Source organism: Oryctolagus cuniculus, chromosome 6, assembly GCF_964237555.1.
Source record: "Oryctolagus cuniculus chromosome 6, mOryCun1.1, whole genome shotgun sequence".
Classification (NCBI taxonomy): domain Eukaryota; kingdom Metazoa; phylum Chordata; class Mammalia; order Lagomorpha; family Leporidae; genus Oryctolagus; species Oryctolagus cuniculus.
The window spans coordinates 20,935,865-20,963,019 of record NC_091437.1 but is presented as its reverse complement, the minus strand read 5'-3'; the positions used below and the strand labels follow the sequence as shown (position 1 = coordinate 20,963,019).

Below are 27,155 nucleotides of genomic sequence, written 5' to 3'. Positions count from 1 at the left end.
GGTAAGCGCCAGCAAAGCTCGACCAGAGTATGAGCTGCAGGTCACCGAAGATAGGCACGAACCAACACTAATAAGTCTCCCCCACAATAAGGCAATGAGAAGGCTTGGATTCGGTTTTGCCTGATAGGTTTTGTAAACACCTGCAGGCAGTTCTAGCAGAGCAGAGTATGCGCTGCAGGGCACCGAACACAGGCACGCATCAGCGCCTAAAAACCTCCTCACAACATGGCGAAGAGAGGACCCGGATTTCGGTTTGCCTGATGGATAGGACTTGTAAGAGCCTGTGGCAACTCTAGCAAGTAGAGCAGAGTGTGTGCTGCGGGACACCGAAGACAGGCGCGTATCAACGCCAAAAAAAATAAAAGGAAAGGGGGATCTGTGGGGAGCAGCTCGGACTAGACTGTTACTGGAATTAAGACTTATTCTATGCATCTGCTCTCCCACAATATGGCGCTGGGAGAGAAGTAAACAGCTTCCGCACAGCTGCCTCCAGTTCAACCAATTAACTGTAGGACTTGCTCCTGATTGGAGGAGAGCAGCGTACTCGGCGTGTGGGCAGCCGAGTTGGGATTGGCGGAGGAGGACTATAAAGGAGGAGAGAGACGGCATGCACCAGGAACATCTATGGGGAACATCTAGCTGAAGGAACACCCGTGCAGCCCCCGAGAAAGCCGGCCGGCGGTGTGCCGCTCCCCTGCGGAAGTGGGGAATGCGGCCAGGGGGAACTGCCCTTCCACGGAGGTGGAAGGGATAGTAGCCAACCCGGGAAGAACCAGCAGCAAACCCGGGGAGGGCCGAGCAGACGAAAGAACAGCGCAGGGTCCTGTGTCGTTCCTCCACGAAGAGGGGGAGCGACAAGCAGGGACTTAACTACTTGCAACATCACCTGCTGGCTCCCAGGGTGCGAATTAACAGGAAGCTGGAATTGGGAGTGGAGCCAGGACTGAAACCTGGGAACTCTGACGTGGTGTGCAGGTGTTCCAAGCAGCATCTTAACCACTATGCCAAATGCATGCCTCTAATTTTTACTCTTTTAAAATGGCTGTGGACTGGGAAATAAAACACTAGAGTGAACAGATATTTTACAGACTTTGCAGAAGTGATATGATATGATATAATGACTAAACCTGTGCTTTGGAGTCAAAACCCCCTGGATTTGAGACCTAGCTCTACCGTTTATCAGCAACGTGCTGAACAAGTTAAACTTCTCTGGGCCTCAGCTCCTTATTTTTTTTAAAAGATGTTATTTACTTATTTGAGAGGTAGAGTTACAGACAGTGAGAGGGAGAGACAGAGAGAAAGGTCTTCCGTCTGTTGGCCCACTCCCCAGATGGCCGCAATGGCCGGAGCTGCGCCGATCCAAAGCCAGGAGCCAGGAGCTTCCTCCCAGTCTCCCACATGGGTGCAGGGGCCCAAGCACTTGGGCCATCTTCTACTGCTTTTCCAGGCCATAGCAGAGAGCTGGACTGGAAGAGGAGCAAGCTGGACAGAACCGGCGCCCCAACCGGGACTAGAACCCAGTGTGCTGGCGCCGCAGGTGGAGGATTAGCCTAGTGAGCCGCAGTGCCGGCAGCACCTTGTTTTAAAGTGGGTACCGTGCTTACTATCTCTCATCGGGTCTGGTGGGGAACCACAGCATGTGCAAAAAGGAGCTGGTCTGTGAAGGGGTGGGAAGGGCTCAGGGCGGCAACAAGGCAGAGTGGAGCACTGCAGGCCAGCATCACAGGGAGCTGTGACCACCTGCAGCCTGCAGATGCAAAGGAAGAGGGAGGGAACTCCGAGAAGGCGGCTGCGGGGATGGGCATCTGGCAGGAGGTGTGGGCTCCATGGAGGATGACACGGGTCTGCAGTGACCTGACAGGACCCGGAGGGAATTAACTCTTGACCTCATCTTTCTGTATACTTCCATTTCTCTTGCCAGTGCCTTCCATTGGCCAAACCTAAACAGAAGCTAGGGGCAAACAGGCTGGGTGATTCCTCAGGTCAGCTCCCAGCACAGACAGGTGGAGAGGCCATCTGGAGGGGCCAATGGAATAGACAAAACCGGGAAGGTGATGAGCTCAGCATAATGCCTGAACACAATGAGCCCACGACACGTCCTCAATAACTGGGTATATCTTTTGGACTCTGGACTTTCCCTGTCTGCCTTTTTTGCTTACTGCTTACTTCCTGGTTTTTTGCAGGTCACAAATGGTTAAGGTGACCTCAGTTAATCAGGTGTTATTCTCTATATAGGAGTGTTTTGAAGAAGTAAGGAGTGTGTAAGAAAGATAACCAGGGACTCTGAGGGCTGGGGAGGAGAGAGGGAAATGAAAGAAGGGCAGCTGCTAGGAGGAAAGGATGTGTCTTCCCCAGCAGGTGGGAGAAAACACAAGGTTGTTTTACTTTTCCTGGGGGCATGATAACAGAGCCTTCACAATTTCAAAGTCTAGTGAGACTCAGCAGAAGGGAGTTTGCAAAGAATGTCTTCCTGTCCTAAATGTAAAACCTGGGGCCAGCCCTCTGGTGCAATGGGTTAAGGCCATGTCAGCATCCCACATCATGGTGCTGGATCAAGTCCTGGCTTCTCCATTTCCTATCCAGTTCCTTGATAACACACTTGGGAGACCAGGAAGGAGTCCAGGCTCCTGGCTTCTTCCTGGCCTGACCCTGGCTGTTGTGGCCATTTGGGGAGTGAACCACCAGATGGAAGAGCTCTGCCTCTGTCACTCTGCCTTTTTAATAAATAATATATATATATTTAAAAATGTTGGTTCCTTCTAGTTAAATTAATATGATTTTCCCCTAAATTACATTTTTTTCCCGTAATTTACTAATAATAATTATATGTACTTACGGACACAGTGGGACTTTTCAGTATGTGTGCACAGTGTGATCTGTCACCCCAGACATTTATTATTTTTGTGTGTGTTGGGAACATTCAAAATCCTCTCTACAAGCTTGGAAAATACAATTAGCTGTTGTCAACCATAGTTATCCCACCATGCTGTGGATCATTAGAAGTCACTCCTCATCTAATCACCCCCCACCCACACGAGCACAGGTTTTAACTCAGCACCCCTACCCAATGCACTGAGTGAACGTGCTCACCTGGATGCGAGCCCTGGCACACTCCCACCTGGGTGCACTCTGAACTGGGAAATGGCCGCTCCGTGAGATGGCTCCCAGGTGGGAAGCGAGGCTGGGAGAATGGTCTGAACAGTGCCTCGTAAACTCAGTGTCCTTCCCTCAGGCCTGCAGGAATCTGGCGCTAACTACACAAGCTGCTCTGAGTGGTACAGGCTCCAGAGCACAGCATCCGGGCCACCTGCATCCCTTCCAGGGCTCCCAGCATCCTCCTCACATCTGCTAACACGGCCCTCTAGGCTTTGCACCAGCCCCTCCCTCTGTCCTCTCCCAGCAGCCTCAGCCCATCCTCCAAGGCCCCAGAGGCACTGTGTCCTCCAGGGAACTGCTGGACAGTGTTTCATTCCCCACCAGGGTCGGGAGCCCTTCTGTGCGCCTGCTGGCCTTGTGGCTTCTTTTGCTCACAGCGCCTACCACAGCTGTCTTGTTTTCTGGCCTAACTGTCCCCATACACTGAAGCCCCTGAGAACCAGCACTTAAATGTTCGTCTGAGTTTTACCACGTCCCAGCAGAGCACCTGGCACACAGCGGGCACCCAATAAAGGTTTATTTAAGGAACATTCGAGGCATAATTCAGAATAAAGAAGCCTCATATGCCCAAAGCAGGATGTTAACCAAGCTATGTGTTCTAGAATGTTCTTCCTTGCCTGCTGCCCCCACAGCACAGGGGAGTCACTTGCTCTTTCCTTAGTCCTCTTCTCATCCAGTTACCACCTCAAATGCTACTTCCTCAGACAACTCAGTCCAAAGCAGTCGCTTAGTTACTTGGTCACACATCTTGCAAGAAAGCACTTACTGTCGATCTTACCATTTCATTTCCACATTTGTTTTCCATCTCTGCTGGCCCATATGAGCAAGGACCTTGTCTGTTCCCCACTGCCTGCCCAGCATCTAGCACAGTGTGTTGAGTAAATACTACTTAAATAAACACATGCTGCTGCTGTTAGGGCCGCTTTATTAGAGCTATGTCTCCCATCTTTGCTGCTCCAGAGAAGCTCAGGCGGGCCTGGAGAGCACCATCACGGCAGAACCTCATTTCCCTCCCTAGGCCAGGCTGCCTGCTCTCGGCCCAGATTCCCCCGACAGTGGCCAGAGGCAGAGTGCCTCAGATGGTATGTCTGTGGGCCTCACATGCTGGAAAGGCTCCCCTTGCTGTCTGTGAGCCCAGCTTGAGCCGTCCATGGCCCAGGAGGACAGATGTATGTGCCTAGAGCTCCCCCCTGGCCTGGCACCCGGCAGGAAGCAGGCCCAGTGGCCAGTATGCTGAGGACAGACGTCTGCCTTTGCCCACACCCCCACCCTGAGAGCACTCCTAGCTGCCTGGCTGGGAGCAGGAGCTGGCCCCACCTCCTGCAGTCTGGCAGACGGAGTCCTCTGGCTGTGCCTTAGACCAGGGCTAATCTTTAGGGGCTGGGGCCTTACTCCCTGCCCTTCCAGCCCCTGCAGAAACTGCTCTGCCAGCTCAGCACAGGGTCAGGTCTGAGTCTCTCACCTGTCCCTAGCCCTTCCGTGAAGGCTCCTGGTTTACTGGAAATCATAAACTAGGAGACAGCCGTTATCACACCCTGAACAGTACGCTCTTAATATTTAACACTGGAGGCTCAAAGGACCAGAAACACTAGCCTTCCGGTTACTCTCAGCAATGATGTTTGCACCTGGTAATTGAGGTCAGGTTTGCTTCTTTTAAGTCACATGATTTGCTTCAAGGCAGGAAGGTGTTGGGGCCACTTGTTGCAAAGAGACCCAGAGGTGGTCACAGAAACTCTGCAAACCAGCTCTGGCAGCAAAGCTGTGTTTTCATGGGGAGCCCACGCTGGGAGCACAGCACAATGCTTGCACTGGTAAATGACTCTCCTGCTCAACTCAGGACGTAATTAAACCTCCACATGTCACTCAGAGCAAGCTAAGGCCACTTTCCTCCCTCTAAGACGCCTGCTGAGTAGAGCCACTTTGAATCCTTTCTGGGCATAAATTAACTAATTAACCAAAGAATTAGCATGCTGAAAAGTCACCCAGAAAACACCAGTCACTTAAGGGTCTCCAGATCACAGTACAGGCCCCACCCTACCCAAACATCTAATTGTGTTCCAGGCTTTGCTTGATCTCAGGTGTTTATCTCCTGGTTGTCATGGAAGCTGCTCAGATAAACAGCAGCACAGCCAAGCCAGGTGCCAGTCCAGTCTCAGCCTTCTGAGAGCAGTGGAGCTCCCTGGTGGCCATTGGCACCAACTCACAGCTAAGGGCTCTCATGTGGCCTCTGTAGGCATACAGAAAGTGCTCAATAAATGCTTCCTGAATTAAGGAACCTCCGATGTTAGTTCTCAGGGTTCAAGCCCCCTAGATCAGCAGATCTTCACCCCACCCCCCAAACAGGAAGACTTGGCCCAACACAGCCAATCGCTTAGCTCGCAGAGTGACCCAGCTGGCCCACAGACCCCTTCATCATCCCCAGAGTCATATGGACGCAGGCCTGCGAGGGCAGAGCCAGCTGTGGCCAGGTACTCAACTGAGGGCACTGGTACAGGGTGCCATACCCCACTGCCAGGCTTAGCAGCCCCACTCACATGCTGGGGGAGCACCCACCTCCCGGCCCTTGTCCCAGGCTTCCACGAGCACTGAGGACACTCTGCAGAATGGACAGCTGGCCCCAAGGGCACATTGCACAGGAACTCAAAGAAGAAGCCACTGTCCCTCCAGTCCCTAAAAATGGCCCCCAAAGGAGGAGCCAGCAGTTCTCTCTGGAAAGTTTCTAAAGGAGGACAGATTTTTCCCTCGGTGATGCATGGTCTGGAAAGGGAGGATGGGGGAAAACCAGATGCCCTAAACTCTCAAGGTCAACAGACTTAACCACCACCAGGTGTCGGGGCAGTCCACAGGCCGGCGTGGGCCCTGGAATAGGACATTTGAAGCCTGGGGATGACAGCAGGGTGGTATTAGGCATTATTGAAACAGCAGCCTGGTGGTTACTTATTAAAGGGAATAATTTATGGAAAACTTTTAGCATCCTAAACCTGCAATATTTTTGGCTACATAACTTTTTTTTTTTTTCTTTCAAGGACATTTACCAACCACAAGAGACACAGGGAAAACAGCACACCAGCAAAAACCGAATTATCCACTCTGGATAACTGAGAACGACTGTGCATAACAACACAGCAAGAAGTGTGAAATGTTGGGCTCAGTCATTCTAGAACCCTGAGTCACAGCAAATGCAGTGTGTGAAAGCTGTTCCCTCCCACAGACAGGCAGAGAAACTGACAAGCCTAACAGTGGTGACAAAAATAGCCCCCAGGCGCACATATGTGCTGGGAAGTTCACAAGGTGACTTAATTCACACAGCAAATCCGCCATGAGGCTGGGATTCTTGTTCTCAATTTATAGATACAAAGACCCAGAACTGAAGGAACTGAACAATTTCCTAGCACACCCCTACCCACCCACAACCCCCACACATGAGGGAGCAGAGCCAGGATTCAATCCAACTTGGCTGTGCGTGCTGCATCTCCTAAGGCAAAATCTTTACTGCTGCTGTTTCCCAGGGAAACCCAGCTGGGTCATCCTTAAATCTGCTTTGTCAGAAGTCACTATGTCTAAGACTAGTCCTTGGCCCATGGGATGACGAGGGTACCTGGAAAGGGTGGCTGATGCCCCTGTCCTAGAGGACAAAGGGCCTGATGGTAGCAATTATTTCAGGAGACCTGCGTCCCCTGGCCTGAGCAAGAGTCCTGCCACAGGAGGACTTGTCCAGCCCACTCCTCTTCATTCCAGGTTCCAGAAAGTCTCCATGAGCCTCTGGGAGGCTGCAGGATGTAGCAGCAGCAGGCAGACCTGGGAAGAGGAGCGCAGGGAGCACACCACCCCCAGTCCCCACCTCTGCTCAGAGGGGGTCTTAGTGCCTGGGACTGTGGCTGTGTTGAGGAAGCCCTGTCACTGGCGCTGAACTGTCAGACACTTTTTTAAAAAGATTTATTTTATTTATTTGAAGGACAGAGTTACAGAGAGAGGCAGAGATAGAAAGAGAGAGGTCTTCCATCCCCTTGTTCACTCCCCAGATGGCCGCAATGGCCGGAGCTGCTCTGATCTGAAGCCAGGAGCCAGGAGCTTCCTCCAGGTCTCCCATGCAGGTGCAGGGGCCCAAGGACTTGGGCTATCTTCCACTGATTTCCCAGGCCACAACAGCGAGCTGGATTGGAAGAGGAGCAGCCAGGACTAGAACTGGCGCCCATATGGGATGCTGGCTCTTCAGGCCAGGTCTTTATTTTTTTTTCTTAAAGATTTATTTTATTTATTTGAAAGACAGAGTTACAGAGAGAGGTAGAGAGAGGTAGAGAGAGAGAGAGAGAGAGAGAGAGGTCTTCCATCCGATGGTTTACTCCCCAGATGGCCACAACAGCCGGAGCTGCACCAATCTGAAGCCAGGAGCCAGGAGCTTCTTCTGGGTCTCCCACATGGGTTCAGGGGCCCAAGGACTTAGCATCTTTCACTGCTATCCCAGGCCATAGCAGAGAGCTGGGTCAGAAGAGGAGCAGCCAGGACTTGAACTGGAGCCCTTATGGGATGCCGGCGCTTCAGTCCAGGTCTTTAACCCACTGCGCCACAGCACCGGCCCCTATGCTACTACTTTTTCCTAGGAACTAACATGAACCCTGGGGAGAAAGCCCTGGCCTAGGCTCCCTGAGACCTGCTTCTCCCTATGATTTTGCCTCTACCTTTTCACGGGAGCACAGGTCAGTCACGTGACCTCAGTGGTACAGGTGGGAATCGTCTCACACCATCATCACCACAGCTGTCATCCAGTGAGAGTCCACATGGGCCAGGTACTGTGCTAGAGGCAGCACCACATGCATCCTCCCAGGCCCCTGTGCCTTCAGCTCTATTTCCATTCCTGCTGTCAGATAAGGAAACATAGTGCAGCAAACTGGTCATGGGATATGCCCAAAGTCACATGGCTGGCAAAGTGCACCTGGCCTCTGTACCACGTCTGTTTTTCCGTGCTCTGAACCACTAAGAGCTGGTGCATAAAGACAGATGGAAAAGTGCGCAGAAAGCGAAAAACGAGTTGAGGGTAGAGGGAGAGGCCGCACCAAACAAACAGAAATCACAGGCCTTGGACACAACTCAAGGAACGTTCCTAACCCCTGTGCAATGTTCTATAGAATTTATGCACAGAATAAATTATCCAGAGACCCCCAAGATGGGAAAGACCCTCAATACATCACTTGAGTCTTCCTCCCTTCCTTCAGGCAGGAATAGCATGGCCGATAACACACAGAAAGACAAGCAAGGGGCACCAGAGTAGGCCCTCAGTTTCCAGGTGAGGAGGAGACAGAACCCCAGCCTCTTGGGCCCTGGAGGAAGGCCTAGTGATAAGGACAGGCCCCTTCCTGTCAAGGCAGAAGCTCTCTAACCAAAACAGGAACATTTTTTTATAAATATGGGGGTACAGGTCATTTCCTTCCCTCCTTCCCTCCTTTCTTCCTTCCTTCCTTCCCTCCCTCTCTCCCTTCCTTCCCTCCCTTCCTTCCTTCCTTCCCTCCTTCCAAGATTTATTTTTCCCTCCCTTCCTTCCTTCTTCCCTCCTTCCAAGATTTATTTATTTATTTGAAAGGTACAGTTACAGAGAGGCAGAGGCAGAGAGAAAGAGGTAGAGACAGAGAGAGAGGTCTTCCATCACTGGTTCACTCCCCAGATGGCCTCAATGGCCGGAGCTGCGCAGATCTGAAGCCAGGAGCCAGGAGCTTCTTCTAGGTCTCCCACTCAGATGCAGGGGCCCAAGCACTTGGGCCATTTTCCACTGCTTTCCCAGGCCATAGCAGAGAGCTGGATCAGAAGTAGAGTAGCCGAGACTCGAACCAGCACCCATATGGGATGCCGGCATGGCAGGCAACAGCTTTACCCACTATGCCACAGCGCTGGCCCCAGTGAACATTTTAATATAATCTGCAAGTGCGTTTTTTTCACTTCGAGAGCAGATCTGATTTCCCTGCAGAGCTGGTTGGCTCCAAAGGGAGGTAGCCCTCGTGTCCTCCCCTTGGAGCTCTAGCTTAGGCAGGGTCCAGGGTTGCAGACGACAGAACTGAGGTTAATTCAGCCAGAAAAGGGATGATACAGAGGGATCCTGGAGAGCTGCAAAGGCCTCCTGGGGAGTGCCGCAGATTTGGAGCCAGGCAGCCAGGTACAGCACCTACCTTGGAGCTAGCTGGGCAAACAACAAAATGCTGCTTTCCCACGGCAGCTTGCAAGGAAGGCCTGTCCAGCCCCCAGTGTTCCCACTCTTCTCCCTGGCACACACCTGTCCCTTGCTGTGCCTCACACAATCCCATCTGATACCAACGGGCTCTCTCTTCCCTCTGCTGCAACCTGACATTCACACCGCTCGTGCCCTGACCTCGTCAGGTTTCTGCACAAACGTTCCTCCTCAGAGTTTCTGGACTGCCCTGCCAACGCATCCCTGCTCCCTCTCTTCCTCTCCCCTGCTTTTCTGCCCCTCGACTGGAATGCATGCAAGCTCTGTGAGCAAGGTCTCGGGTTGAGCTGTTCCTTGCTGTGAGCCCAGGGTCCAGAGCTGAACATGGAATATTTGAAACACTGAATTATTTCCTGAACACTCTATGAAGGAAAGACAAATGAATGAATTGAAAACTTTGAAACAATCAAACCCTCACATTCTGTGCTGGAGGATGAGGGCAGCAGCAGGAAGCCGCCTGTGCTGTCCCCTTGCCCGCGTCCCCATCAACCCTGCAGCTCCCGGGCTCCCAAGAGTCTGTGCATCTCTCTCTCTCTTTTTTTTTTAAAGATTTATTTATTTATTTGAAAGTCAGAGTTACACAGAGAGAAGAGAGGCAGAGAGAGAGAGAGAAAGGTCTTCCATCTGATGGTTCACTCCCCAGATGGCCACAATGGCTGGAGCTCCACCGATCCAAAGGCAGGAGCCAGGAACTTCTGGGTCTCCCATGTGGGTGCAGGAGCCCAAGGATTTGGGCCATCTTCCACTGCCTTCCCAGGCCATAGCAGAGAGCTGGATTGGAAATGGAGCAGCCAGGACTAGAACCGGTGCCCATATGGGATGCTGGCGCTTCAGGCCAGGACGTTAACCCCCTGTGCCACAGCTCCGGCCCCCTGTGCATCTCTTGAAACTGGTCTGCGCTGTTGCTCTGCAGACCATGGAGGGCTGGCCTGATTCCAGCCCCTGCTTTCCTAGGGCCTCAAGACTGGGAAACGAGTTACCCAAGGGCCCTTCCCCCCACACTCGGTTCAGCCCAGGAAGTGTGGCTGCTGAGCAGGGGCAGCCATGTACAGACTCTCAAGGTCATACAAGGTCAGGGCTGGGAAGGCCCCTGGTCCCCTGCAGGTCAATTTGTACCCACAGATAATGCAGGCCAGGGCAGGGTTGGAGTACACACGGATGCTGGATTCTGACAGGTACAACCCCTACCAGCTGCGTATGCAGAGAGAACTGTTGGAGAAGACACTATTCGAAATATAAAGCTTTGGGGCTGGTGCTGTGGTGTAGTAGGTTATGCCTCCATCTGCAGTGCTGCATCGTTATGGGTGCTGGTTTGTGTTCCGGTTGCTCTACCTTCAATCCAGCTTTCTGTTGATGGCCTGGGAAAGCAGTGAAAGATGGCCCTAGTGCTTGGGTCCTTGCACCCACGTGGTAGACCAGACCTGGAAGAAGCTCTTGGCTCCTGGCTTCAGACTGGCCCACTGCAGCATTTTAGGGAGTGAACCATCAGATTGAAAATTCTCTCTCTGCCTTTACCTCTCTCTGTCTGTCTGTAACTCTGCCTCTCAAATAGATAAAACTATTTTTTTTTAATACAGCTTTCCCCAGCAGTAAAGTGGAAACAAAAGTTCCTTCTTTGATTGGTTTATTTATTTATTTGAAAGTCAGAGTGACAGCAATGGGGAGACAAAGATCTTTTACTTGCTGGGTCACTCCCCAAATGGCCACAACAGCCAGGGCTCAACAAGGAGCCTGTAACTCTGTCTGGGTCTTACACAAGAGTGGTAGAGACCCAAGTACTTGGGCCATCATTTGCTGCCTTCCCAGGTATATCAGCAGGGAGCTAGATCAGAAATGGAAGTGTGAGGGGGCTGGCACTGTGGCATAGTGGGTAAAGTCACCGCCTGCAGTGCCAGCATCCCATATGGGAATCAGTTTGAGTCCCGGCAGCTCAACTTCTGATCCAGTTCTCTGCTATGGCCTGGGAAAGCAGTGGAAGATGGCCCAAGTCCCTGAGCCCCTGCACCTCTGTGGGAGACCTGGAAGAAGCTCCTGGCTCTTGGCTTCGGATCGGCGTAGCTCCAGCCGTTGCAGACAACTGTGGAGTAAACCAGTGGATGAAGACTTCTCTCTCTCTCTCTGCCTCAGCCTTTCTGTAACTCTGCCTTCCAAATAAAATAAGTCTTTAAAACAAAACAAAACAAAAAACGAAATGGAAATGTGAGGACTGAGCCGGCACCCTGCTGTGGGAGGGAGGGTGTCCTAGGTAGGGCTTAACCACTGTGCCACACCACCTGCTCTAGAAACTCCTGCTTTAAACAGCAAACTGGCCGGTGCTGCGGCTCACTAGGCTAATCCTCCGCCTTGCGGCGCCGGCACACCGGGTTCTAGTCCCGGTTGTCCCTCTTCCAGGCCAGCTCTCTGCTGTGGCCAGAGAGTGCAGTGGAGGATGGCCCAAGTGCTTGGGCCCTGCACCCCATGGGAGACCAGAAGTACCTGGCTCCTGCCATGGGATCAGCGCGGTATGCCGGCCTCAGCGCGCCGGCCACGGTGGCCATTGGAGGGTGAACCAATGGCAAAGGAAGACCTTTTTCTCTGTCTCTCTCTCTCACCGTCCACTCTGCCTGTCAAAAAATAAAAAATAAAAAATAAAAAAAAAACAGCAAACCGTTCCAGTGTTCAAAAGTCTACTTAAAAAAAAAATGATTTATTTACTTGAAAGTGGGAGAGAGAGCGAGAGAGAGAGTGCGAGAGAGAGAGTGCGAGAGAGAGCGAGAGAGAGAGCTTCCATCCATGAATTCAGTCCCCCAAATGGCCACAACAGCCAGGACTTGGCCAGGCCGAAGCCAGGAGCTTCATCTGGGTCTCTGACATGGGTAGCAGGGGCCTAAGCACTTGGATCATTTTTGCTGCTTTCCAGGTGCATTAGCAGGGAGATGGATGGGAAGTGGCGCTCACACACAATGCCAGTGTCACAGGCAGCAGCCTCACCTGCTATGCCACAACACTGGCCCCCTGATTCCAATTCTTTGTGGTATCAAATTCAAACTTCTTGGCTTGAAAGTTAAGCTCCCACCAACCCCAGTACCCGGCCAACCCACCTGCCCAGCACAGTCCCTCCAGACACCTTGCAAACCACTCCTGTTCCTTCTCATACTGTGTGCCTGGAACCACCTTCTGCTTTTTTTTTTTTTTTTTTTTTTTTGCTCCCATCTGACGTACAAGAGCCCCAGGGGCAGTCTTGCCTGACTGAGACTCTCCTGGGCACTCGTGTAGGAACAGGCAGGGACAGTTCTGACTCGCCAGCCAGAACAGAGAATCCTCAGGGAAACTGTCTCCCTCTTCTTCCCCTCTCAGGCACAAAAAAAAAAACACCCATGGGGGAAGGCATTTGGTACAGATTAAGACATGGCTTGGGACATGCACATCTCATATCCGAGTGCCTACGCTGGAGTCCTCTGCTCCCAGTGCTAGCTCCCTGATAAGTAAAGCACACTCTAGGAAGCAGCACATGATGGCTCGGGTAATTGGGTCCCTGCCACCCACGTGGAAGACTCAGGCTGAATTTGGGCTCCTGGCTTTGGCCTGGCCAAACTCCAGGCACTTGAGGAATGAGTGAGCAGATGGGATCTTTCTTTCTCTGTCTCTGCTTTTCAAATAAATAAGCAAAATTTAAGAAATGATTTACATTCCTGCTAGCTCGTTTGAAGTTAAAAGTTAGAATTTGGTTAAAATATGGGATCAATATTGTGGTACAGCAGGTTAGGCCACTTCTTGCACACTAGCATCCCATGCTGGAGCATTGGTTAAGTCCTGACTGCTCCACTTCGGATCCAGCTTCTTGTTAATCCACTTGGAAGACAGCTTCTTGCTAATGTGCCTGGGAAACCAGCACAAGATGGCCCAGAAGATGGTCTGCCACCCATGTGGAAGACCAGGATGGAGTTCCTGGCTCCTGGTTTCAGTCTGACTGAGATCTGGCTGTTATGGCCATTTGAGGAGTGAACCAGTGATTGGAAGACCTCTCTGTTTCTCTGTCTGTCTCTCTGTGTGTAGCTCTGCCTTTCAAATAAATACTTCGGTAAGAAAAAGGATTTGTAAAATGCCCCTAAATATTCTATGTATTTCCCAAACACAGGAAACGAAAGGCACAGAAATTACCCCGGAGACACACTGAAGTCTCTCCCATTTCTGTAGGATTGGTCTGTGTGGAGAACACAAAGTCAGCTCTATCTCCACCCAGACTTGACAAGCAGTGGAACTCCCTGAAAACAGTGAGCAGAGGAAAAAAAAAAAAAAAAAAGCATAAGATTTAGTCTCACTTAAATATTTCAGGAAGGAAAACACAGTTGAACTGAAAACTGTTAACTGGTTTCAAAAAAAAAAAGCCCGGAAATGTTTTTGAACTGTGTCTTCTATCAAAGTCCCTTGGGGGCTGATGGTCCTTCAACGCACTCCTCAAAGCACCTGTTTTACTAAAAGCCAGCAGCCCAACTTTGTGAGGCAAGAAGAGGGTGAAACTGGACACGGAAGTACACAGCTATGAATCACATCAGCCGGCTGGCCAGTAGCGCCACCCAGCATCACAGCCCAGGCCTGGCAGTGGTGTGGGCAGCCCTCGGGGAGGACGAACCAACAGCAGATGGCATCCTGCTGCCCCCAGCTTCTCCACCTGCCTCCTTCCTCTTTGTGGCCCATCTCTGCTCTATGCCTCCCACATGCTAAACACCCAGGATAAACCCCTTGCACAACTCTCCACACCTAACCTAATCCCACATTCTCTCAAGGGACACCTCCAGACCAGCACTTTTATTTCATGCTTACGTGGGTTTTTTGTGTTTGTTTTAAAACGAAAGTATTTAAAAGACAGAATTTGGCAGGGGGTGTGTCATCTGCTGGTTAAGATAATCTGTGGGGCTGACACTGTGGCGTAGTAGGTAAAGCCACCACCTGCAGTGCCGGCATCCCATATGGGCGCTGGTTTGAGTCTTGGCTGCTCCACTTCCAATCCAGCTCTCTGTTATGGCCTGAGAAAGCAGTGGAACATGGCCTAAGTCCTTGGGCCCTTGCACCTGTGTGGGAGACCTAGAAGAAGCTCCTGGCTCCTGGCTTCAGATTGGCGCAGCTCTGGCCACTGCGGCCACCTAGGAAGTGAACCAGAGAATGGAAGACCTCTCTCTCTCTCTTTCTCTCTCTCTCTCTCTCTCTGTCTGCTTCAATATCTCTATAACTGAAAAACAATTCAAGAGGTGTAAAAGAAGGGAATTAGATTTTAAATGAAATACACACATTTGAAATATTTTAAAGATTAGTAATTTTAGGGGAAAAAAAAGCACCTAAAGGCAAGCTTGACTTATATAATCTACCCTCTTCCAACCACAGTAAACTTCCACAGAGCCCTGGAGTTTGGTGAGATCAGGACCCAACATGCAGCTCCGTGATTCCACACAGTGAGCCCAAAACACAAACATCACAGGGCCAAGCCAGCACAGGCCCGAGTGAAAAGGACAAGGGGTCATCAACTTCCCTGCAAAGGACGCCTCAGGACGCGATGCAGAGATGTCACAGAATCCTTGCTGGGCGGGCCTTACAGGAGCTGCAGTTAAGGGAAGGGTGACGCCAAGCCCGGCAGGTCAGAAACTCAGGGAAGGTCATTGCTGAGACCCTCTGCAGACGCCAAGGGAGATCTGTGGGAATAACTGGATGAACCCAGGGTCCCTGCAGAGAATGCCTCGCCGCACACATGCTCAACATTTGGGATGTGTACCCCACCCCCTGCCTGGATGGTAAAGGGGGCCCAAGGCGTGGAGGAGAAGAGACACCACACCGTGCAGCAATGCCCCTTGCCCACATTCTCTCTGCAGCATTCTAGGGATGATTCTGGTTTTACTGCTATCATTGTTTGGTTTTGTAAAAATCAACAAATTACTCAGAATTGAATACATGTGCTTTATAATAATTCCCATACTAAACAACAAATGAAGAGAAAAATCCCTGCTGAGCTGCACACTCACCCACAGCTGGTGGCTGGCATTCACGTCTCCAGGAGAAGGGAGTCCATTTTCTCATTTCTCTGCTGTCCGGCCTCAGCGCGGCCTCCCTTGCAAGGAGGTCCAGGGCGTGCTGCCATCTACAGGCAAAACAAGAAAAATCATAAGCAGTGGCTCAAATAACCCACTAAGCCCAGCATGGCCCACAGGCAGCTGGAAGACCTGGCGCCCCTCCTGGTTTAGGAGCCAGTAGCACTCACCCACGGCCAATGCCTGCAGTCACCAATAGCCTGTGTCTGAGGTCCTGCCACAGGCCTCACGGTCACCAAAAACTCTAAACAATCAAGGATTCAAATGTTTCCTGGCAACAGCAAACTCTCCCATGGGGCTGTTGCCAACAGATATCGTTCTAGGTGACTTGCTGTTATTAATTATTTAATCCTCACCACAGCAGGTGACTGCTTTGTAAGGTCTCCGCCAAATCATCTGATTGTTGCATGAAGATGAATCAAAAAAACGAAGAATCGATAACACTGGATTTCAGAGGAACCAAACATGAAAACTCTGAGATTCTGAGATCCCGCAGATCATTCACTCTCAAATATTTCCCCAGTGCCTGTGTGGGCCAGATGCTGCCCACAACACTGCAAACCCAAGACAAAGTCCTCACCCTCGGAGAGCTTACATTCCAGTGGAAAAGGTGATCAGTGCAGTGCAGGAGAAATCGCAGGAGCAGGGCCATACAGTGGGATAACAGTCACTCACTTATTCACTTGGTTCCCTTGGTACTTACTAACCCTGTCATTTCTTGTTTCCAACTGCATACCAAGTACAGCAAGCCAGGGACACAGCTGTGGGCAGGAAAGAGACCTGGTGTCTGTCAATACGGATGCTAACTCACAGAAGTATAAGAAGAGAACATTTCATGTTAATCAAATAACCACCTCAAAGATAGAAGGATGTGGAACTGTGTTTAAGTGTGACAGCAGACCAGCACAGTTTTCCTGAGAGCATTCCAGGGGAGCTGACCTTGGCTGAGGCCCGGGATGGAGTGGGTGGAGAAGCCACGCCCCTCATAAAAAGCCATCGTGCACGCAAGCTGCCTGATGGGCAGCAAGCGGACAGCAGGTGGCCTGCAGCTGGCGAAGGGATGTGGGCAGCCCTCGCCTGGCCCCCCCAGCCACAAAGCAAGTGTGGGCCTCATCCTCTGCAGGCTGCAGCAACACACGGGCGGTAGCAGAGAACCAATGTGGTTGGGTGTGTGTTTTTATAAGATTAAGCTTTGCGCCAGGCTAACTTACAGCCCCACCAAAAATGTCAAAATCTGGATCCCTGGAGGCTGTGTCCCTTGTAGGGCAAGAGGGACACTGCAGGCATGATTAGATTACAGGTCTGGAGATGAGGAGGTTATCCGGGGGGACAATGTCATCACAGGTGTTCTTATAAGGAGCTGGGGGACTCTGGACCCCAGCAGCATCAGAGTGACGTGACATGAAAAAGATCTGCCAACCCTGAAGGTCGAGGAAGGGGCCAGGAGCTAAGGAATGCAGGTGGTGTTTAGAAGATGGAACAGGCCAACAAAATGATTTTCACCTAGGGCCCCAGAAGGAATGCAGAAGTGCAAAACCCTTGATAGTGGGACTTCTGACCTCGACAGCCGTAAAACACTAAGTCTGCACGGTTGTAAAACACTAACCCGCAGTCACTTCTCATAGCAGTGGTAGGAGGTTAGAGCACACTGAATTTGGTGAAAACACAGACAGGAAGTCAGAGGAGGAGCAGGCGGGGACCAGGCAAGAGATGTGTGAACTTGCAGCACAACCACGGAGAGGGAGGCGGGTGGTGGAATTGAAGGACCCCAGGAAGGGAAGAATTGGTCAAAGGTATCACAGGAATTCCACAGAGGGCCTCCTTCAGGCTCAGGACTTGAACTGCTCCCCCAGCACCCATTACAAGAGCAGGAAGCTCACAACAGGCTGTAGACCACTCCCAGAAACACACACCATTGACTCCGCACGGCCCTGCCAGCCTCGTTCCCACCAAAGAGTGCAGGAGTCTCCAGGAAGAAGCTCTAAGAAGCAACACCCAGGGAACTCTTACTAGGCAAAAGGTAGCAAGTATTTCTGCCAAGATTCAGCCTTGCAGTAAACTCTTTAATATCACCCCCCTCCACCCCAAACACGGATCTTGTAATTCTGGAAGGAGGTATCCAAATTTAAACGCACATATCTCCAAACCCAGGTGATGCAGTATCATGATTATATCCAACATTTAGAAATTTCACAGTCAGAAAAACAATGCACAAAGTAAAGAAAGAATAAACAAGTTACTAGGAGACTTTCTCTCCACATTTATTCCTCTCTTATTTAATGAGCCAGATCTACTTAGAAAGTGGACTTCTGGGGCCAGCGCTGTGGTGTAGCAGATAAAGCTGCCACCTGCAGTGCCAACATCCCATAAGGGCGCCAGTTCAAGTCCTGGCTGCTCCACTTCTGATCCAGCTCTCTGCTATGGCCTGAGAAAGCAGTAGAAGATGGCCCAAGTCTTGGGCCCCTGCACCCATGTGGGAGATCCGGAAGAAGCTCCTGGCTTCAGATTGGCTCAGCTCCGGCTGTAGCAACCATTTGGGGAGTGAACCCGTGGATGGAAGACCTCTCTCTCTCTCTTTCTCTCTGCCTCTGCCTCTCTGTAACTCTGCCTTTCAAATAAATAAATAAATAAATAACTGAAAAAAAGTAGACTTCTAAGTTGGTCCTGCTATTGGGACTGTTGATAAGAAAAAGCAATAAAAGTGATTTAAGGAAATTTTAGAAATATTCTCCTTATTCTATAAAGACACCCACCAATACCAACTGCTGTGGAATACTCTTAAGTATTGGGGATGCTGTCCCCATAGCTTTGCACTAGGCCACAAGGACCTAACTGGATTTTTTTTTTTTTTTTTTTGACAGATAGAGTTAGACGGTGATAGAAAGAGACAGAGAGAAAGGTCTTCCTTCAGTTGGTTCACCCCCCCCAAATAGCCGCTACGGCCGGCAGTGCGCTGATCCGAAGCCAGGAGCCAGGTGCTTCCTCCTGGTCTCCCATGCAGGTGCAGGGCCCAAGCACTTGGGCCATCCTCCACTGCCCTCCCGGGCCACAGCAGAGAGCTGGACTGGAAGAGGAGCAACCAGGACTAGAACCGGCACCCATATAGGATGCTAGCACTGCAGATGGAGGATAAACCAAGTGAGCCACAGTGCTGGCCCCAAACTGGATTCTTTTTTTCAAAACATTTATTTATTTAATTATTTGAAATACCAAGTTACAGAGAGACAGTGTGACCTTGAGAGACAGAGAGATCTTCCATCTCCTGGTTTACTCCCAAATGGCTGAAATGGCCAGGACTGGACCAGACGGAAGCCAGGAGCCTAGAACTCTACCCAGGGTCTCCAACATGGGTAGCAGGGGCCCAAGGACTTGGGTTATCATCCACTGCTTTCTCAAGAGCATTAGCATGCAGCTGGATCAAAAGTGGAGCAGTCAGGACATGAACCAGCACCCACATGGGATGCTGGCATCACAGGCAGCAGCTTACCCCACTATGCCACAATGTCAGCCCTATAACTGAATTCTAAGAGCATAAAAGGACTTAAGAATGCCTGTGGAGAGCAAAATATCAGGCAGCCCTGTTAGGATAGGAACAAGTTAATTTAAAAATAGATGTATTGGGGTTGGTGTTGTGGCGCAGTGGGTTACAGCCCTGGCCTGAAGCGCCGGTATCCCATATTGGCGCCAGTTCTAGTCCCGGCTGCTCCTCTTCTGATCCAGCTCTCTGCTATGGCCTGGGAGCAGTAGAAGACGGCCCAAGTCCTTGGGCCCCTGAACCCGCGTGGGAGACCCAGAAGAAGCTCCTGGCTCCTGGCTTCAGATTGGCGCAGTTCTAGCCATTGTGGCCACAGGGGAGTGAACCATCGGATGGAAGACCTCTCTCTCTGTCTCTACCTCTCTCTGTAACTCTGCCTTTCAAATAAATAAAATAAATCTTTTTTTTATAAAATATATGTATGTACATGTTTGGGTTTTCTGGGTGATATATTCCTATTATTGGAAAACACAAAACCTCTTGTAGCGCTAACCATCCAGACATAACCCACTGGTAAATATCTTCTTCCAGTCTTTCTTCTCCTATGTACACACACACACACACACACTTTAACAAAATGTGGACTTTTCTTTTATAGACAGTTGCATTTTAACTAACAGTATATCATTTTCCCATGAAAGTAAATGTATATTTAGAAGTATCCCATTATATGAAGGCATCAAAACTATCCAATCAACCCCTAACTACAGGTAACCGAGTAGTGTCTAAGTAGTGTCTGAAAACAGAAATCACACTGGGAGAAATATGTCCATTTATAAATATATACCTGGATATAAATCTATATCTAATAGCTCTTTTTATTTCTTTAGGGTCATGTTTCCAACACCAGGTATCACCATTGCCATTTTGCCATAATTGAATATCCTCCATATTACACTTAATATTTTACTTTAAATCAACTCATTTCTGCCTCTAAACAAATGCATTTTAAAAGGAAGCCTTATTTACTATTAAAAATGGAGAACCAGCTTCATATGCCAATAAAAGGTGGGAAATCATAAAAATAAATACGTTATTGCAATTGAAACAAAATTCTAGGATTAAAATGTAGGTAAGAAACTGCCAGCCCTTTGTTGAGTCTCTTCTATCACATGGAAGCTTAGGCAGGCTTACAGAGGTGTTACAGACATACTGCCACCAAGCTGAGGTTTTTTTTCTCCTTCCCTTGATCAGAAGATTGAAAAGGACTTTTACTTTACTTTTAAAGGTAAGGACATGTACTTAGTTTGTTTCGTTTATTATTATTTATTTTTAAAAAGATTTATTTATTTATGTGAGAGGTAGAGTTACAGACAGAGAGAAGAAAAGAGAGAGAGAAAGGTCTTCCATCTGCTGATTCACTCCCCAGATAGCTGCAATGGCTGGAGCTGGGCCGATCCGAAGCCGGGAGCCAGGAGCTTCTTCCAGGTCTCTCACACGGGCACAGGGCCCTAACACTTGGATCCTCTTTTAGTGCTTTCCCAGGTCATAGCAGAGCTGGATTGGAATGGGAGCAGCTGGGACGCGAACTGGCACCCATGTGGGCTGCCAGGCTGCAGGTGGTGGCTTTGCTGGCCCCATTTGGAAAGGAATTGAGCAGGGGAAAGGTTTCCCGTGGTGTCAGTGTTAGATGACTCAGCAAATATGGCCCATCTAGAATAACCTCACGTGGGAAATATGCCTTGAGATATATTTCTGGAAAGAGAATCAGGACAAATGGAAAGGGTAATTTAAAAAGCTTTTGATAGGGACCAGCATTGTAGCATAGTGGTTAAGCCATCCCCCATGACACTGGCATCCCACATGGGTGTCGGTTCATGTCCTGGCTCCTTTGCTTCTGATCTAGTTCCCTGCTAATGTCCTTGGAAGGAAGCAGAGGATGGCCCTGTACCCATACAGTAGACCCAGAGGAAGCTCTTGGCTTTTATCTTCAGCCTGGTGTAGCCCTGAGTGTTGTGGCCACTTGGGGAGTGAACCAGTAGATGGAAGATCGAGATCTCTCTCTCTCTTTCTCTTTCTCTCCTTCTCCCTCTCTCTCTCTTCCCCCCACCCCAACTCTGACTTTCAAATAAATAAATATTTTTCTTTTTTTTTAAAAAAAGCTTTTGATAATCAAAGCCCAGGCACTATCCAAGACCTTTTACCATATTTTATTATGAGAGTATCCATTGTACTTCATTCTCATAAATACTAAGTATCCTAAACAAAAATGTTAAAATAACTACACCTTCTGAGCTTATTAGTGTAAAATATTCAGTAGCTGAATTTTCAAAGATGGTTTCCATACTTTGTCCAGTCCCTGAGTTACGGCAGGGCTATTACATGAACTTCAGTTAGTGGTGAGTTTACACAAACTGATATTGCACTTGGTTTAACCAAGCTAAAGTAAACTCAGTAAAACATGAGGAAGTGACTTTAGCATTTGCAAACAGTAGAATGTCTTTGTGCCAGCAAAGGTCAAATGAGGATCAGAATAGCATGGATTCTTATCTTGAAAAACAAGAGAGGTGGAGAAACATTATTCACAAGATCCAAGTCACTATAAATTTTCAGTTAAGTCACTGAAAACTATAAAAGCAGCATGTTTGATTTCTCCTGGAGAAACAGAATCACACAAATAGGTTACAGATTAATGTAATTGTTGAGATTTCAAAAACAGAAACAAAAAAGCGTATACTGAAGCCTGAACAACTGGAAGCTTCCAGACTGTTCCAATAATTCCTGGGCAGATACCTAGGTGGGTAGTGCCTGTGGGGCAAAGAGAGCTGAAAACATGCTGAACAGATTCTTAGGTTTGGAAGCAGGTTGTAGATTCTGATTAATTTTTGTCATCGGTAGGAAAATAGGTTTTTCTATGCTTAAAAACTGAATGGCCAATGGCCCCGTGTGAGATACACAGCTTCCCAGTCACTAAATAAAATAAGGAAAGAAAAAGGACAAAGATGCTTTGATGAATCCAGAAAGACTCATAAAGGAGAGAAAAAAAAAAAGAATTCATGATAAATTTGTAGCAGAACAAATGATACAAATAAGTAGAAATAAGGCCAGACTTACCACCCATCAAATAAGACTGAACTTACTTCTGCCATTAAAAGACCAAGAGTTTCAATCCAAACATCAATGAACAGAAAATGAATATATCAGAGTACCCCATTTTAATGGATGTGTGTATTATGTGCTTGAGACCACAGAAAAAGGCCTATGACTTGCATGGTGTACAAAGTGGTAGAAAAATGTCTGTACTAGCACAGTAAAATGCCCAAAAAACACACAAACACAGTAACTGTCATTACCTATAGCAAGTGGTTTATAGGAGGCAGGGATGGACTTTCCTGTGTGACTTTGGGAACGTCTGTTTGAATCTATTACAATTTCACTTAACCAAAGAAACATGAAGATATGAGAAAATAAATGGAAGGGCAGAATCAACAAAAAAGAAGATACTGAAAACAAAAAATAGAGGCAAAAAAAAAAAAAAAAAGCAGCTAACAAATTCCAAAGTACTTATTTGAAAATTGACAAAGTTCTAGGAAGACTGATGGTGAATAACTGATGTAAGATTTGGAGGGGAAAAAAGATGAAAAATGAAGATATATCAAGTACAACAGACTTTAAAAACTTATAAAAGAATAACATAAATAACTACACAGAGGCCAGGCTGTGGCATAGCGGGTAAAGCCGCTGCCTGCAGTGCCAGCATCCCATGTGGGCGCTGGTTCAACTCCTGTTTACTCCACTTCTGATCTAGCTCTCTGCTATGGCATGGGAAAGCAGGAGAAGATGGCCCAAGTCCTTGGGCCGCTGCATCTGAGTGGGAGACCCATAAGAAGCTCCTGGCTCCTGGCTTTGGATCAGCCCAGCTCTGGCTGTTGTAGCCATCTAGGGAGTGAACCAGAGAATGGAAGACCTCTCTGTAACTCTGCCTTTAAAATACATATACACATATGTAAATACATAAATAAATACATAAGTTAAAGAATCTCATTTAAAAAAATAACTATATAATACTAACTTTGAAAATATAAGTGAAATAAATTTCTAGAAAACAAAAATTGCTAAAACCGGCACACAAACAACAAAAGGAAAAGTGAGTAGCCATTTAAGAAGTTTAAATAAAGTCTCAGGCCCAGAAGGTTATGTAAGTGTATTCTGCCAACTGCTACACTTGATCTTACTCAAAAGGCCCAGAAACGATTCTGTCGAGTTTTTTTCTGAAATATTTATTTTTATTTATTTTAAAAGCAGAGTTACAGAGAAAGAGAGAGAGAGAAAGTCTTGCATCCACTGGTTCACTCCCCAAACTGCAGCAATGGCCAGGGCTGGGCCAGCTGAAGCCAGGAGCTTCCTCTGGGTCTCCTACGTGGGTGCAGGGCCCAAGGATTTGGGCCATTGGCTGCTGCTTTCCCAGGTGCATTAGCAGGGATTGGATTGGAAGTGGAGTAACCAGGAGCTGAACCCGCATCCATATGGGATGCCAGCACTGCAGCGGCAGCTTCACTTCCTACGCCACAGCACCAGCCCCAATTCTGCCAGTGTCTAAGGAGCAAACAATCTCCATCTTAAGTGAGTTGCTTTAGTACAGGAGTGGAGACCCTTTTTTTCTGCCAAGGGCCATTTGGATATTTTCAATAGCATTCGTGGGCCAAACAAAATTATCAACTTAAAAACTAGCCTGCTACAGACCGACTGGGTTTCAAGTCCTGCCTGTGGTTGCCTTGGCAGGACCAGACCAAATGATTTCATGGACCCTATATGGCCTGTGGGGCAGACATTTCCCACCTGTGCTTTAAAAGATAGAAAATTAGGGAAAATGTTGTCCATTAGGATTACTATAATTTTGAAATTTGGAACATAGACAATGCAAATAAAGGCAAAGACGGGCCAGTTTCACTTGTAAACAAGGATACTAAATAGAACCTTATCTAATCAAATCCAAAAGTGTATTAAGAACATATCAAGATAAAGCAATCCACTACATTAACGGACAATGGGAGAGGTTATTACAGCTCACCGATCTGTTCTCAACGGAACACCGCTGGCCTTAATGTCCCAACTGCCTCACAAACAAGGTGGGACCCATGAGACTAGCACATGAAAGCTATCTCCTACAAACCCACAGCAGCACAAAGTAGCAATTTTTAATATGACAGCACGCAAGTACTCTAGAACCAGCAATGCCTTATCTATCTGTATCTCTCTATCACCTCTCTCTGGAAAAGCCTTGTACAAGCCCATATGGAAACAGCTGAAGGGTGTTTGTTGAAGCACTGTTTGTAAGAAGAAGGAATTAAGGGACCACCGGAGGTCTATCCTCTGGGAACTGGCTAAGCACATTTGTGATGTATAATTCTGATAGAAAACTATGCAACAATCAGGAGTAACAAACTAGATGTAGGTAAAGTGACGTGGATTTAATCAAAGGCATACTGCGGTGGGAACAGGAAACAGAATGTGATTTAGCCCAACAGTATGTGTTTAGATGAGTAACAGCAAAAGCAAAACACAACCTATCTTTCAAAGATACATGATGAAAGGTGACTTGAGGACACACAATAAATACGCCAATTTACTGTGTGGTTGCCTAACGTTAGGGGTGGGTGTTAGAACAGAAATGAAAGTTACAGGAGAAAAATAAAAGAGCCTCTACAGTCTGGCCCAGCCCTGAGGGTTGCGGCCACTTGGGGAGTGAGCCAGTGGATAGAAGCTCCCTCTCCCTCTCTGTTCTCTCATAAATAAAGCTTAAAAAAAAAAAAAGTTCTAAATGAAACAAAGTTATAGTGTGCCTAACCTGAAGAATAGGACAAGTTAGTTGGATCTGAGATGCTACAGAAAATAAACAAAACCCCTTTACTTCCTAATTAAAAATGTAATTTTCAAAGCTGCATCATGAGCATCACCAATGAATGATGAAGCAAGCTATGGATTGAAGAAGGAGGTGGGGAAGATGAGCCTGGTCTTCAGCTGAGTCATTCTGTTCTCAGATGCAAGACATCGAGAACCTGGGGAGGTGAGAATGCAGCTTCTGCCCACACTGCCACCCTCTCACCCACACGCGGAAGGTGAGGGCGCAGTGGCAAAGAGCATCTACTGCAGGCAAAACTCAGGTGACAGGAGGCAAGAGAAGAAGAGTTCTGGACAGAAGGAAGGTAAGTTACAAAATCAGAGTCAAAATCTAGCTTTCCGGCTCATGCAAACAGCAGCATTTTTCTAAAAACACACCCTGGGATGGAGACATGCTGTAAACATCAGGACGCTGGGTCACGTGATGTCAAAGATCATTCAGGCTCTGTCACAGTAACTCAGGGTCAGAGCCATGTGGTTAGGCTGAATCCACTTTTTTTTGGGTAAAAGGGAGTTTTTGGTATCGGCATGCAAAAACTGTCACTTCATAACTGTACCTCACGTGCCCAAAGACTCGGCCTCCGCCTTCAGCACTCAGCATCCTGCCATCTGTTCTTGTTCTACAAAACCTGCCTGCAGGTAACTTGTGCACAGGTTTTCTCTTTCAAGGGATGGGGAACACGCTAAAGGCAGGGGCTGCCTCACAGTCTTGGGGTGCAGTTACAAACTGGCTGTGTCTACTTGGTCAAGTGCAAGGGCCAGGCAACGCTCATCTTTCACACTCCTAATGGATGCCATGGACAGAAACTGGTCTGGGAACAGTTCCTGAGTGCCCCGCCCAGTCCCTGACCATCTAAACCAGCCAGAGGGTTGGGGTTCCTGCAGAGAGAGGCCCATTTCACACAAGCGTGAGCTGAGAGCAGACTCCCCAACCACACCCATGATTACCAGGTGAACTGCAGGGAACATTTGGAAAGCATCCTAGGTACACCCAAGTGCACTCAGGTGCGCCCAGGTGCATCGGAGCTGGGAAACCTAGAAAGTTAAAAAGCAAACGCGGCGTAGATTACCAGCTCCTCGGTGAGCTCGGGGAGGCCTCCGCTTGGCATTTTACTCACAACTTCAAACACCCGGGAAAGTCGATACTCTACACAAATTAAACTTGTGCCCAGGCGGCCTACCTTGCCACAACGCTACTTCGACCTCAGGCTGCCAGACCCTAGGCGCGCTTGCCTGCGGCCTCCCGGGGCTCCCCGCCCGGCCCAGAGGCTCGGGCCGCGCCTGCGACCCTCCCCACCCCGCGGCAGGGATCCCGGCCCGCCCGGCCAGCTCAGCCGCGTCTGCGAGCGCCTGGCGTCCGGCCCGCCGGGTCCGCAAGGAGGAGCCCGCGAGGCGGCCGCCAAGGGGCTGCGCTTACCTCGCCCGGCGCGGGCCGCGGCCCTGGGACCCCGGTTCCGAGCCGGCCGCCGCCGCACCCCCGAGCCCTTCGGCCGGATCGCAACTGCGCCGGCTCTGGTCACGGCCGCTTTATTTTCCTCAACGACCGCGGCAGGAAAGCGAAAGCGAAAACCTCCGAGGGGCGGGGGCGGGCCTGGGGCCGCGCGGCGGGGGCGTCGGCCCCGGGTCTGCGCGCGCCCGGCCCGCGACGTCGGGGCTGGAGCCCGGCAGCCCGCGTGGGTCGCGCGCTCAGGTCTCGCGCGGGCTGCGGCTTCCCGCCTCGGCCCCTCAGTCTGTGTCCACTTGGGTCTCGGGGCTGGTGGCAGACCCGGACCTGACCGCTGTGGCCCGAGGAGGCGGGTGCTGGCCTGGCCAGCTGGGACCAGCTGAGAGGTGCCGGTTGGAGCGGACTTGACCCTGAGTGAAATGCGGACTCTTGGTTTGATAAGAAAGCCCACAGTTTGGACTGTGTGGTGGTCTTCGATACCCGAGAGTTTAGAGATCCCAGCATTCAAGCTCTGGCTCTGTGTCTCGCTGGCTGTGTGCTTCGGGACAGAGTATTGACCCCAGTAGCCGTGGTGTCTTCCCCTGTAGGAGGTGGGGGTGATAATCACCACTGCCTCCGAGGGTTAGGAGCCCCTAGGTGGGCTCGTCCAGAGCGGGATGGGTGGCCACTTACCTGTGTACCTGGTGGAGGCTCTCCCGAGGCCAGCCGACCTCACTGGAGGCGGCTGCAGTACTTCTCAAAGTCTGGCTGTGTTGTCCTGACTTGGAAGAACGGAGGGGTCCCTGCAGTGTTTTTCGGGTGAAGCCTCAAACTTAGCCCGACGGTTGTCCCTGCAGCTTTGCTGCTGGGCAAAGCTTTTGTTCAGAGCAAAACACTGTCCCAGCACTGTTTTGAAAGATTTAT

At 49.5% G+C, this 27,155-nt stretch overlaps 1 long non-coding RNA gene across 8 annotated transcripts in view; it reads right to left on the bottom strand.

Moving 5' to 3' along the window:
* The window catches only part of LOC103347986 (uncharacterized), a 113,268-nt gene extending 86,896 nt beyond the window's left edge, over positions 1-26,372 (bottom strand). For all 8 annotated transcript variants that reach the window (XR_011389723.1, XR_011389724.1, XR_011389722.1 and 5 more), the window contains exons 1-2: positions 26,226-26,372; positions 15,367-15,482 (exon numbers count right to left, since the gene is read on the bottom strand). This is a non-coding gene — a long non-coding RNA (uncharacterized lncRNA). The remainder of the gene's footprint in view (positions 1-15,366; positions 15,483-26,225) is intronic.
* Between the last annotated feature and the right edge of the window lie 783 nt (positions 26,373-27,155).